Source organism: Microcebus murinus, chromosome 10 (assembly GCF_040939455.1).
Source record: "Microcebus murinus isolate Inina chromosome 10, M.murinus_Inina_mat1.0, whole genome shotgun sequence".
NCBI lineage: Eukaryota > Metazoa > Chordata > Mammalia > Primates > Cheirogaleidae > Microcebus > Microcebus murinus.
In genome coordinates this window covers 35,387,107-35,400,715 of record NC_134113.1, presented here as the reverse complement: position 1 = coordinate 35,400,715, position 13,609 = coordinate 35,387,107, and positions in this window count along the sequence as shown.

Here is a 13,609-nt window from a genome sequence, read left to right as displayed (position 1 = left end):
TACACGCTATATATCTGATAAAGGGCTGATAACTAGAATCTATATGGAACTCAGGAAAATCAACAAGAAAAAATCAAACAAACTATTAAAAAATGGGCAAAAGACAAGAACATAAACGTCTCAAAAATATATGCATTTTTAAAGGTCACTCAATGGTAGGAGACTTTATGCTTGAAATTACTAGAGTTAGACAAAGAATAAACTGTAGAAATGGAGATCAAAAGCTGGATTTTCAAAATGCTGTGAACTAAAATAAATTATCTTTGGCAAGGGGTCAGATGTGTAAGAGTAGAACATTTTACTTGCACGACAACTTGTTACTTGTTCCACAAAAGTGGATGACAGATGGAGTAATTTCAATCTACATGCATTTTTTGGCTGATATGATTTGCATATGTTCTACCAAATAAAGTGAGGGGAATCACATAGTTAGACACAGGCTGATATTTCTACTGGTCTATTAGCCCAAAATGAATAGATTAAGTTTCTCTTCATTTCATGTCATCTTTCTTTGATAATTTATAACATTATGTCATCTCGTTATAACTTAGTCCTTTTTTCCATGCATTTGGAAAATAACTAAAACATTAATTTTGCTACAAATATACCAAAAAATATAGACATGCTATAAAATATAAGGGTTGAGAATCAGTTTGGTTGATACCGGTACTTGTGTCTCTAAACAAAATAAAATTCAATTATTAGCAATAGAAGATTAGGGATAGGTATATACTTACATAATGAGTGTAATGCACACCAACTGGGGGATGGACACACTTGAAGCTCTGACTCAAGGGGGGAAGGGAGGCAAGGGCAATATATGTAACCTTAACAACATTTGTATCCCCATAATATGATGAAATAAAAAAAAGAAATTACTTATTCATACTATCAAGTAAAAATGAGTAAAATATTCTAATAGTTGAAAGCTCTTTCATTGTTTTCTATTTATAATACTGCAGAACTCAACATCTCCTGGTTTACTGGGTATTTGTAATTGTCAACAGAGTCCAATGCTTCATGATGTTCTGTCACAGGGACGTACTTTATCTAACCATACGTCCTCTTCTGTGGTCCTGTAGCACCCCAGATACAACTCTAACACATAACACACACTTGCACAGGGCATGATAGTATTGGTTTAATTCATCTTCCTTGAGTGCAGTAATCATGGATCCTATAAGATGAGATGCAGCTTCTCTGACATACAGTGTTCAACAACCTTTGTCATTGCCCTAACTAGCTGATGTCTACACTCTGGGCCCATACTTTTAATTCTCCAGTTTCCATCCTTTTGTAAAATTGATACACTGCTTTTGCATTCTGACTTTTCACCTACCATCTCTAAGTCTGATCAATGGCCTATATGTGCTCTTTTATGATATCATATATCTGACCCTTTACCCTTTCCAGCACCTGTCTTGATCTGAGGTATAATTCTCTGTTACCCATTTATGAAGTTTCCATACTATTATTATCAGAAGCCTTAGGAATAAAAATTTTAATTATTGTTTGAATTAAATTTTATATGCCCAGGCTACAAAGTTTAAAATGGACAAAAAATATATGATAAAAAGTAACTTCCTATTGGGGGGCAAGGAGGGAGAGATTAAAAGGTAGAACACAGGGAATATTTAGAGTAGTATAATTATTCTGTATGATACAATAATAATAGATACATGTCATTATATATCTGTCAAAACCCATAGAATATACAAAACTAAGAGTGAACACTGTGTAAATTATAGAATGTAGCTAATAATAATTTACCAATATTGGCTCATCAGTCGTAACAAATGTACCATACTAATGCAAGATGTTAGTAATAGGGGAAACTGCTGGGCAATGAGTGGCATCTTGGATTTAGGTATACTATCTAATCTATTTTTCTGTAAACCAAAACTGCTCCATAAAAGAAAGTTTATTAATTTAAAAAATAATAACTTTTCCTCCTACTTTGTGTCCCTACTACCTAGTTCATTTCCCTATAGACACTGCATTTACAGAATGCTTTATATACTATCACTACATTAAAATTTGTAATGACAATTAGCCAACATCTATACGTGCTGCTTTTAACATTGAAATCATGGTTCACCATGAGAAAACAACAATACTCTTGCTACCATTCTTACTTTAGTTCTATCAGAGCTCCACATCCCTTTGCACCTTATGAGTTTGCTTCGGTTTTGCTTCTACCTGAATAAGTTTTTCCAGGCTAGATGAGAATCCATTATTCACTTTCACTTGGTAGTAGACATCATAATTAATTACATGATAATTCACATAATTATTTTAATGCCTGTCTATTCTCTTAGACAAATTTGATGAACTGGTCTTTGATAGGAATGTTTGGTTCAATTCAATGTTTTAAAAGGCAAATACTAGGCAGATGTAAATGTTCTTAATATTAATATAAACAGCTACTATACCTATTGTACAATACCCAATCTGCTTTTCCATTTAAGTTACTATCAGGCAGACATTACTATCTCCTCCAGACATTTGATCTGTGACACCTGAATTCTAATGCTAGTTCCATGTGGACCAGGAATAGCATCTGTAGTATGCTAGGTTGTGTCTTTCTCAGTTCTTTGTATTCTATCTAACATCACAAGTCAGAGCATTTGTGTGGCATAACTTCAGGGGCTTCCATTCACATAGCAACCTAGAGCACAACTTGCACCCACTTATGAAGGAGTTCTAAGAGTATGTCTTCAGTAAATATCTATTAAATTAAATAAAAACAACATGATCATCACACAAAATGGCAGAAATTATTAAAATTTTTATGCTACCTTTTTTTCTAAACAGAATACTTTAAAGCTTACTTGATTTAATAGATATTTAAGTCAACATTATTTCTTTTCAATCAGTATAATCTTGTGGCATATTGGGTCATCGTTCCCAATTCTTCAGTATTGCCTTGTAGTATTAATAGAATTACGTTCATATTTTTGAGAATATGATTTTGCAGTACCTCCCTTTGATGTGGTACATATATTCCCTATCCCACTGAAGTTTGGCTCAGCTGTTTGACCTGCCTGGGCAAATGGGATACAATTGTAAATAGACACATCACATGCTATGAAAGATTGACTACAAAGGTGATTGTGTAATTTGTCTTAGCCTCCCAGCATTTTCAACCTTTCCCATGAGAAAAATGTGCCCCCTGTAGCCATATCCCCTTCAGCCTGAATGCAGATATGGAGCATGTGGAGAAGACCTAAATCCAAACCGAAGCCAGGAGTACAGCCTAGGCTAGCCTAAGCACAGAAAAACCCAGCCAAGATGAGTCAAAAACAGTTGACCCAGAGACCTATGAATGAGAAAAATAAATGTTTACTGTTGGAAGCTATAGAAATGCTTGTGGGGGGGCGGAGCAAGATGGCGGACGAATAACACCGCCAGACAGAGGGTCTCTGCAAAAAAGACAGATTCTAGCAGAAACTAGAGGAAAGAAGCAAGAAGACGAGCATACAGCGGACAAGAGCCGGAAAGAGGGGTACCTGAGACCCCGGGAGACTCCACGGGAGGAGGCTGCGGAGAACTGGAGGCTGAGACCACCGGAGCAGCCCGGAGACCAGCGGCAAGGGTAGGTGGATTCGCTGTTTCCCCTCCCCTGCATTCGGGACTGCTGGTGGGCTCCCCAGCGGGTGGAGAGACCTGCGGACACCAGCCCAGAGACTGCCGCCGCCTGCCAACGGTGAGCCTGTAGCAGACGTGGCACCAGGTTCCCAACTTCCTCCGGGCACCTCCGTGTACACAGACCCGAGCCGCGCGGCAGGCGCCATATTGCCTCCTCCCCCCCCTCCGCCGACCCTACCCGGGGCTGCCCAGAGAGACAATACAGCCACCAGCCGGAGGCACCTCCAGGGAACGGGACCTTCCCGTTTGGGACCCCGCCCGCCCTCGCAGGTGCTGCTGGCACCGTGATCCCAGGAAAATGGTGCCGACTCAGAGGCTGAGAGACATAGACCAAGCTTGGGCTCCCTGTGGGTGAATTAGGACCGGAAATCCTCTCCCTGGTGGGAATACAGTTTGAACTCTGGGACCCAGAGGTCGGACCTGCAGACCAGATCCCCTGCACCGAGGGCTAGCAGTGCCCAGGGCACAGAAGGGTTATACGTGAACAGCCTACTGAGGTCTGTGTGCCTCCAGGGGCTGATCGGTGTCCTAGAGGGCAACCCTCCTCCCAGGAGGAGGCTGTGCGCCCAACCCAGGTGGCGTTCCTGTGCAGGGAACCTCCCCGCCGGCATCACAGTCCGGGGAGGCCTGGTAGCTTGTGGTCTGGCCTGCTGGCAGAGGCCCAGGAGTAGCTGTGGAGTTGGGGAGGGTGGAAAGAAGCGAGGCCTGCTACAGACTGCGGGTCTCAGACAGCCCCACCCCCACACCCAGACTTTCTGGCTGAGCCGGACCATTCCAGCCCCGCCCTGACAGCAGAGAACAGAACTTTGACCCCTGCTAACGGCCTGAGGGCAGGCTTACCCAACCCAGCTCCGCCCAGAACAAGAGCTGATAACAGGACTCAAAATCAACACCATAGCCTGTTCCTCCAAGCAAACGCCACCTACTGACAGGGACGGCATCTTGCACAGCCTTTCCACGGCACCCACTGACTCAATATACAGGGAGTGGTCCAATTTCACCCACAGGCACCACCTAACGCCTCAGAAACTAAACAAGGTGTGTGAATACCCAAACAATAACCTAAGGAAAGAAACAACAACTGATCGACATGGGAAGAAATCAGCGAAAGAACTCAGGAAATATGAAGAACCAAACGGAAAACACACCCCCAAAGAGGAGCACCAGCCCCCTAGAAACGGACACCGACCAAAACCAGGCAACCAATATGACAGAAGAGGAATTTCGTATGTGGAACATAAGAACACTCACCCAGCTGCAACAACAACTCAACAACCAGCACCAAGAAACCACAAAAAATCTCCAGGATATGAGAAAAGAAATAGACACATTGAAGAAAAGTGTAACCGAACTCCTGGAAATGAAGAATCAATTCAAGGAACTACAAAATACAGTGGAAAGTCTCAAGAACAGGGTAGATGAAGCAGAAGAAAGAATCTCAGAGCTTGAAGATAACACCCTCCAATTAAATAAATCAGTCACAGAAATAGAGCAGAGAAACAAGAGAAAAGAGCAAAGCCTACAAGAGCTGTGGGATTATGTGAAGAAACCTAATGTGAGGGTCATAGGGTTACAGGAAGGGGAAGAAGACAACACTCAAGGGTTGGACAAGCTGTTTGAAGATATAATAGAGGAAAATTTCCCAGGCCTTGCTCAAAATCTTGATATACAAGTTCAAGAAGCTCAGAGGACCCCTGGGAGATTCAACGCAAACAGGAAGACGTCACGACATGCAGTCATCAGACTAACCAAAGTATCAACTAAAGAGGCCCTTCTAAAAGCTGTAAGACAAAAGAAGCAAGTAACATACAAGGGAAAGCCAATTCGAATAACATCAGACTTCTCTAATGAGACTTTACAAGCAAGGAGAGACTGGGGCCCCATTCTCACTCTTTTGAAACAAAACAATGCCCAGCCTAGAATATTATTCCCTGCAAAACTAAGCTTCGTATATGAAGGAGAAATAAAAACATTCTCAGACAAGCAAAGGCTCAGAGAATTCACCAAGACAAGACCAGCCCTACAAGAAGTACTTAAAACAGCGTTATGCACGGAACATCATAAAAATAACCCACGAATATAAAAACAACCAAAACCCAAAGATATTAAAGGCCAGATATTACAATGGCTCAAGACAGAAATCATAGCAACAACATCCAACCCAACAGAATGATCAGTAATCTACCTTACCTATCAGTTCTCTCAATAAATGTGAATGGCTTAAACTCTCCACTCAAGAGACATAGGCTGGCTGAATGGATAAGAAAATACAGGCCAAGTATATGCTGTCTTCAGGAAACACATCTAACCTGCAAGGATGCATATAGACTAAAAATGAAAGGGTGGAGATCAATATTCCAAGCAAATAGAAGCCAAAAGAAGGCTGGTGTGGCAGTTCTAATTTCAGACGATTTAGTTTTTAAACCAACAAAAGTAGTAAAAGACAAAGAGGGTCATTATATAATGGTGAAGGGCACAGTCCAACAAGAAGAGATAACAATTTTAAATATATATGCACCCAACTTAGGTGCACCCAGATTCATAAAGCAAACCTTACTGGAGCTAAGCAAATGGATTAATAGCAACTCCATAATCGCCGGAGATTTCAACACCCCACTGACGGCACGAGACAGATCCTCCAAACAGAAAATTAATAAAGAAATATTGGACTTAAACAAAACTCTAGAACAATTGGGTCTGACAGACATCTACAGAACATTCTACCCAAAATCCACTGAATATACGTTCTTCTCATCAGCTCACGGGACATTCTCTAAGATTGACCATATCCTAGGACACAAAGAAAATCTCAAGAAATTTAAAAAAATAGAAATCATACCATGTACCTTCTCAGATCACAGTGGAATAAAACTAGAAATCAACCCTAACAGAAACTCACATTTCTACACAAAAATGTGGAAATTAAACAACCTCCTACTAAATGATTACTTCGTAAATGAAGAAATCAAGACAGAAATAAAAAACTTCTATGAAGAAAACGACAATGGAGAGACAAGGTATCAACTCCTCTGGGACACAGCTAAAGCAGTTCTGAGAGGAAAGTTTATCTCCATAAATGCCTATAACCAAAAGACAAGAAGATCACAAATAGACAATTTAATGAAACGACTCAAAGAGCTGGAAAAAGAAGAACAGACCAACCCCAAACCCAGCAGAAGAAGTGAAATCAACAAGATCAAATCAGAACTAAACGAAATTGAAAACAGGAAAGCTATTCAGGAGATTAATAAAACAAAAAGTTGGTTCTTTGAAAAAATAAACAAAATTGACACACCATTGGCTAAGCTAACGAAAAGCAGAAAAGAGAAATCTCTAATAAGCTCCATCAGGAATAAAAAAGGAGATATCACAACTGATCCCAAAGAGATACAAGACACAATTTACGAATACTACAAAAATCTTTATGCACACAAACTGGAAAATGTGGAGGAAATGGACAAATTTCTAGAAACACACAGCCTCCCTAGGCTCAACCAGGAAGAAATAGATTCCCTGAACAGACCAATCTCAACAGCTGAAATAGAAACAGCAATTAAAAATCTCCCTAAAAAGAAAAGTCCCGGTCCAGATGGCTTCACACCTGAATTTTACCATACTTACAAAGAAGAACTAGTACCTATCTTGCAGAAACTATTCCACAACATCGAGAAGGACGGAAACCTCCCCGACACCTTTTATGAAGCGAATATTACTCTGATACCAAAACCAGGAAAGGATGCAATAAAAAAAGAAAACTACAGACCAATATCCCTAATGAATATAGATGCAAAAATTTTCAACAAAATCTTAGCTAACCGAATCCAGACACTTATCAAAAAAATAATCCACCACGACCAAGTGGGCTTCATCCCAGGGATGCAGGGATGGTTCAACATACGTAAATCTATAAATGCAATTCACCACATAAACAGAAGCAAAAACAAAGACCACATGATTCTTTCAATAGATGCAGAAAAAGCTTTTGACAAAATTCAACACCCTTTCATGATACGAACACTTAAGAAAATAGGCATAGAAGGGACATACCTAAAAATGATACAAGCCATATATGACAGACCCATAGCCAACATCATACTGAATGGGGAAAGATTGAAATCATTCCCACTTAGAACTGGAACCAGACAAGGCTGCCCACTATCTCCACTTCTGTTCAACATAGTGCTGGAAGTCTTGGCTACAGCAATCAGACAGGAAAATGGAATCAAAGGTATCCAAATAGGGGCAGAAGAGATCAAACTTTCACTGTTTGCTGATGATATGATATTGTATCTAGAAAACCCCAAGAATTCAACCAAGAAACTCCTGGAACTGATTAATGAATTTAGTAAAGTCTCAGGATACAAAATCAATACACAGAAATCAGAAGCATTCATATACGCCAACAACAATCTAATTGAGAACCAAATCAAAGACTCAATTCCCTTCACAGTAGCAACAAAGAAATTAAAGTACCTAGGAATATATTTAACCAAAGAGGTAAAAGACCTCTACAGGGAGAACTATGAAACACTGAGGAAGGAAATAGCAGAGGATGTAAACAGATGGAAATCCATACCATGCTCGTGGATCGGCAGACTCAATATCATCAAAATGTCTATACTACCCAAACTGATCTACAGATTCAATGCAATACCTATTAAAATCCCATCAGCATTCTTCACAGATATAGAAAAAATAATTTTACGCTTCGTATGGAACCAAAGAAGACCCCGAATATCAAGAGCAATTCTAGGCAACAAAAACAAAATGGGAGGCATTAATATGCCAGATATTAAACTATACTACAAAGCTGTAGTAATTAAAACAATATGGTATTGGCACAAAAACAGGAATATTGACCAGTGGAACAGATGTGAGAATCCTGATATAAAACCATCCTCATATAGCCATCTCATCTTTGACAAAGCAGACAAAAACATACGCTGGGGAAAAGAATCCCTCTTCAATAAATGGTGCTGGGAAAACTGGATAGCCACCTGTAGAAGGCTAAAACAGGACCCACACCTTTCACCTCTCACAAAAACCAACTCACGCTGGATAACAGACTTAAACCTAAGATATGAAACTATTAGAACTCTAGAGGAAAAAGTTGGAAACACTCTCCTAGACATCGGCCTGGGCAAAGAGTTTATGAAGAAGTCCCCAAAGGCAATCACAGCAGCAACAAAAATAAATAAATGGGACATGATCAAGCTACAAAGCTTCTGCACAGCCAAAGAAATAGTCATGAAAGTAAACAGACAACCTACAGAATGGGAGAAAATTTTTGCATTCTATGCATCCGATAAGGGACTGATAACTAGAATATACTTAGAACTCACGAAAATTAGGAAGAAAAAATCAAATAACCCCATTAAAAAGTGGGCAAAAGACTTGAACAGAAATTTTTCTAAAGAAGACAGAAGAATGGCCAACAAACATATGAAGAAATGCTCAACATCTCTAATCATCAGGGAAATGCAAATCAAAACCACAATGAGATATCACTTAACCCCAGTGAGAATGGCCTTTATCAAAAAATCTCCAAAGAATAAATGCTGGCGTGGTTGCGGAGAGAGAGGAACACTCCTACACTGCTGGTGGGACTGCAAACTAGTTCAACCTCTGTGGAAAGCAATATGGAGATACCTTAAAGCGATACAACTGAATCTACCATTTGATCCTGCAATCCCATTGCTGGGCATCTACCCAAATGATCCAGTGACACTCTACAAAAAAGACACCTGCACTCGAATGTTTATAGCAGCACAATTCATAATTGCAAGGCTGTGGAAACAGCCCAAGTGCCCATCAATCCAAGAATGGATTAATAAAATGTGGTATATGTACACCATGGAGTACTATTCAGCTCTAAGAAACAATGGTGATATAGCACATCTTATATTTTCCTGGTTAGAGCTGGAACCCATACTACTAAGTGAAGTATCCCAAGAATGGAAAAACAAGCACCAGATATATTCTCCAGCAAACTGGTATTAACTGACTAGCACCTAAGTGGACACATAGGTACTACAGTAATAGGGTATTGGGCAGGTGGGAGGGGGGAGGGGGGAGGGGGGTGGGTATATACATACATAATGAGTGAGATGTGCACCATCTGGGGGATGGTCATGATGGAGACTCAGACTTTTGGGGGGAGAGGGGGAAATGGGCATTTATTGAAACCTTAAAATCTGTACCCCCATAATAAAAAAAAAAAAATTAAAAAAAAAAAAAAGAAATGCTTGTGGTGGTTTATTACTAGCATTATCTCAATGAAAGAAAAAATGAGGAATGACAATTGTTTGGTGTGTTTATATTTTTTTGGAATCTGAATATTCATTTTTAAAAGCAAGTGAGTATCTCCTTTATAAGCCCTTCATTTGTTCTACCTTTAATAAAATAAAACTCATTTACCACCATACAATTATTCCAAATCATATCATTTTGAAAGATAAGAAATATATTTTGAATGATCACAGAATGTTCATGTTGTAAACTACTTAGTTTATAGTAAACATCAGTAAGTAAATAAATATCACATAATAAATATAACACCTTGGAACTTTCTTAATTTACATTAAATGTACTTGTTAAATACATAGAAAACAAAAGAATAAAATCAAAATATGGGAGTTGTTTAGCATATAAGTTAATTATCAGGTTTGGTGTATGTATAGAATATAAGCTAAATAACAGTGGCTTCCATTTTCTGTGACAGGTAGCTCCACAGGCATTGTATATAGATTTCCTTTTTGATGTTGAGTTTTTTTTATTTAGTATGAAAGATATTATAACATTGGAATTTATTTTTTTAATTTCAGAATCTTGGGGGGTATAAACGTTTTGGTTACATAAATTCTTTTTGTTTGAGTCAAAGTTGTATGTGTGCCTATCCCCCAGTTAGTGTGCATTGTACTCTTTCAGTGTGAATTTACCTATCCCATTTCCTCCCCTCCCACCTGCTTGATTTCCAATTAATGTTATTTCCATATGTTCACATAAGTGTTGATCAATTAGTTCCAGTTTAATGGTGAGTACATGTGGTGTTTGTTTTTCCATTCCTCTGATACTTCACTTAGAAGAATGCTCTCCATTTCCATCCAGGTTAATACAATAGATATTAGCTCACCAATTTTTTATGGCTGAGTAGCACTCTATGGTATACATGTACCACATTCTATCAATTTATTCATGTATTGATGGGCACTTGGGTTGTTTCCACATCTTTGCAATTGTGAATTATGCTGCTATAAACATTCGAGTACAGGTGTCTTTTTTATAGAATGTCTTTTTTCCCCTTGGGTAAATACTCAAATACTCAGTAGTGGCATCGCTGGATTAAATGGTAGTTCTACTTTTAGTTCTTTGAGATATCTTCATACTTTTTTGTGTATATTTCTAATATTCTCACAAGCTTTGCAGAGTAGACATTATTTCCATTTTAGAATTTAAGATACTAAAGCTGGAGGAAGTATGAAGTGATATCTCCCTGATAATACAAAGCCACTAAGCCAGGGTTTCAATAAAATGACTTGTCTGACACAATAACTACAGTGCCACTCACACAGTGTTCTAAGGCCATTCCTCTTTGCCCACATAGTCATTAAAATGTTTGCTGAGTTGAATTTAGAGTAGACAGATACTTGATTTTCCAGGAGATAAGTTAGTAAAAGTAGCTACTTTACCTCTTTTACTACCTTTCCCCTATGGTAAGAGTAAAATTATTCCCTCAAAGAGCATCAACGTGCTCAATTTTGCTTGGATTTTGTGTTCAATTTGTTTGTTTTCAAGAAAAATAGGAAACTTGCCAGATTCTCAGCATCCTTACCTTAGTGGCTCCTGCATTGGCCAACTTCTTAATCCAGACATTCTGCCTAATATAAATAGTTCTGCAATTCAGCATGGAATAATGATTTTCCAGGAGCAATTCCTTTAGACAATTATAAACATTTTCTTCATGATTTTTGTCTCATATGCTGCCATATGGCAACAAGAATCTAACCAGCATAGCATATGGAAAACTTGCCATGCATGGGAAAACATTAAAGAAAAAAATGTAGAAACAAGAAATGCTGCCATTGCTCATACCACTGCATAAGAAAATTGCTTGCCACCGGTGCCAAAGCATAAGCAGTTTAACATATCTCTTATGTGTGATTTTTATTTTATGCTTAAGTCTGGGTTACCAAGCAATACCCTGTGAATGTTGGTCCCCATTTGGATGCTAGTTGCATTAAAATGGTTTTCTACTTAATTAGGGGCCTAACATGGCCAATCCAGAGTGTTATTTCCCTCCCACCTTGAGCAAACTCTTCTATGCTTAATCTTTGTTTATATCACCATTGAATTAGTTTCTCAGAGTAGCTATTTCCAAACCATTCTAAATTACCTCTTCTCCCTCACCTCCCATGTCTGATCAGACAAAAAAATTTCATCAATTTTACTTAAGAAATACCTTTGAATCTAACTTATCTTTTCCATCTTCATTGCCCTTACATTCAAACACTTATTCTTGGAAAATTGCAGTAACTGCCACTGTTTTCTCCCACTTATATATCTAGTCTTTCCTCCTACCAATCCATCTTCTGGTTGCTGCTAAAGTTAACATTTTCGAGCACAATTCAGATCAAGTCACTTTGTCTTTCAAAACATCTGTTGGTTTGGGTCTAAAGAATTAGACCCAAACTTCTTAGCATAACCACTCAGAGGCTTCATCATCTGATACTGATGAATCTTGTTTTCACAGCAACTAGCCTCCCAACACACCATTTTTTTTTCTTACCTTTTCCTCAAGCACATCAGACTCTTTTATATCTCCACTTCTCTTGTAAAGTAATCCTCTTGTGTTCTGGAATGTTCTTCCTCCAGGATCTTTACCTTGCAAATTCCAACATATGTGTGAAACATCTCCTCAAAGGATGGTTAGTTGCTTCTTCCATGCTTCCATAGCTTTCAGAGTATACTGTCAGTTATTTGTTTCTGAGTCACTCTCTCTGTAAACAAGTCCAGACAGAGACAAGTTTTATGATGACACTTAAAAGGCACTTAGTAAATAAACACTGAATAAGTGAATTAATCAATCAATCAATCAATAGTTCAATACATCTTTTTTAAGAGAATGTGATTCTCAACACATATAGCATTATTTAAAGTAGACTTTGGAAACTATAGAAAGAATTGGTTTAAGAAGAAAGCAACAGATGCCCCACCCACTACTACCAATACCTGAGTGCCACCAGGGGCCTGGGGATCAATCTTCACTGCCCACCACTGCCTGCACACACCATTTGGGGCATTGTCACCATTGGTGCCTGAGGACCATCCCATGTGGTATCCCCACCTCCACCAAAGTCTCACCACAGCCTCCACTAACAAGTGCAGTCTAAGCCACTGAGGAACTTCAATGATACCACTAACACTGATTACAGCTGAAAAAATCATATGGAGACTACACTACTGTGCCCACATGGAATCAAAACTAAAGTACCCCATACAACCAATACTACAGATACATCTATAGAAAAAAATCCTTCCCTACAAAAGCCAATCCATAAAATTGGAAGAAGTGACTATTATACCAAATGTGCAAATATTAATATCAAAGTAAGGACACATGGCACATGATAAAGGAAAAAACATTATACCTTTAAATCAAAACAGTAATTCTCCAATAACAGATGATAAAAAAGAAAATTTATTAAATACTTGAAAAATAATTCAAAACAATTATTTAAAGAAACTCAGTGAAATAGTAGAGAATACATATAAAAATGTAAAGAAATCAGGAAAACAATTATCTGAATGATAAATTTAACAAAGACAAAAATATCATAAAAGGAAACCAAACTGAAATTCTAGAAATGAAGAATTCAATGAGCAAGATACCAAATACAAGTGAGAGCTTCAATAATAGACTAAATAAAGCAGAAACAAGAATTTATAAACTTGAAGACATGAT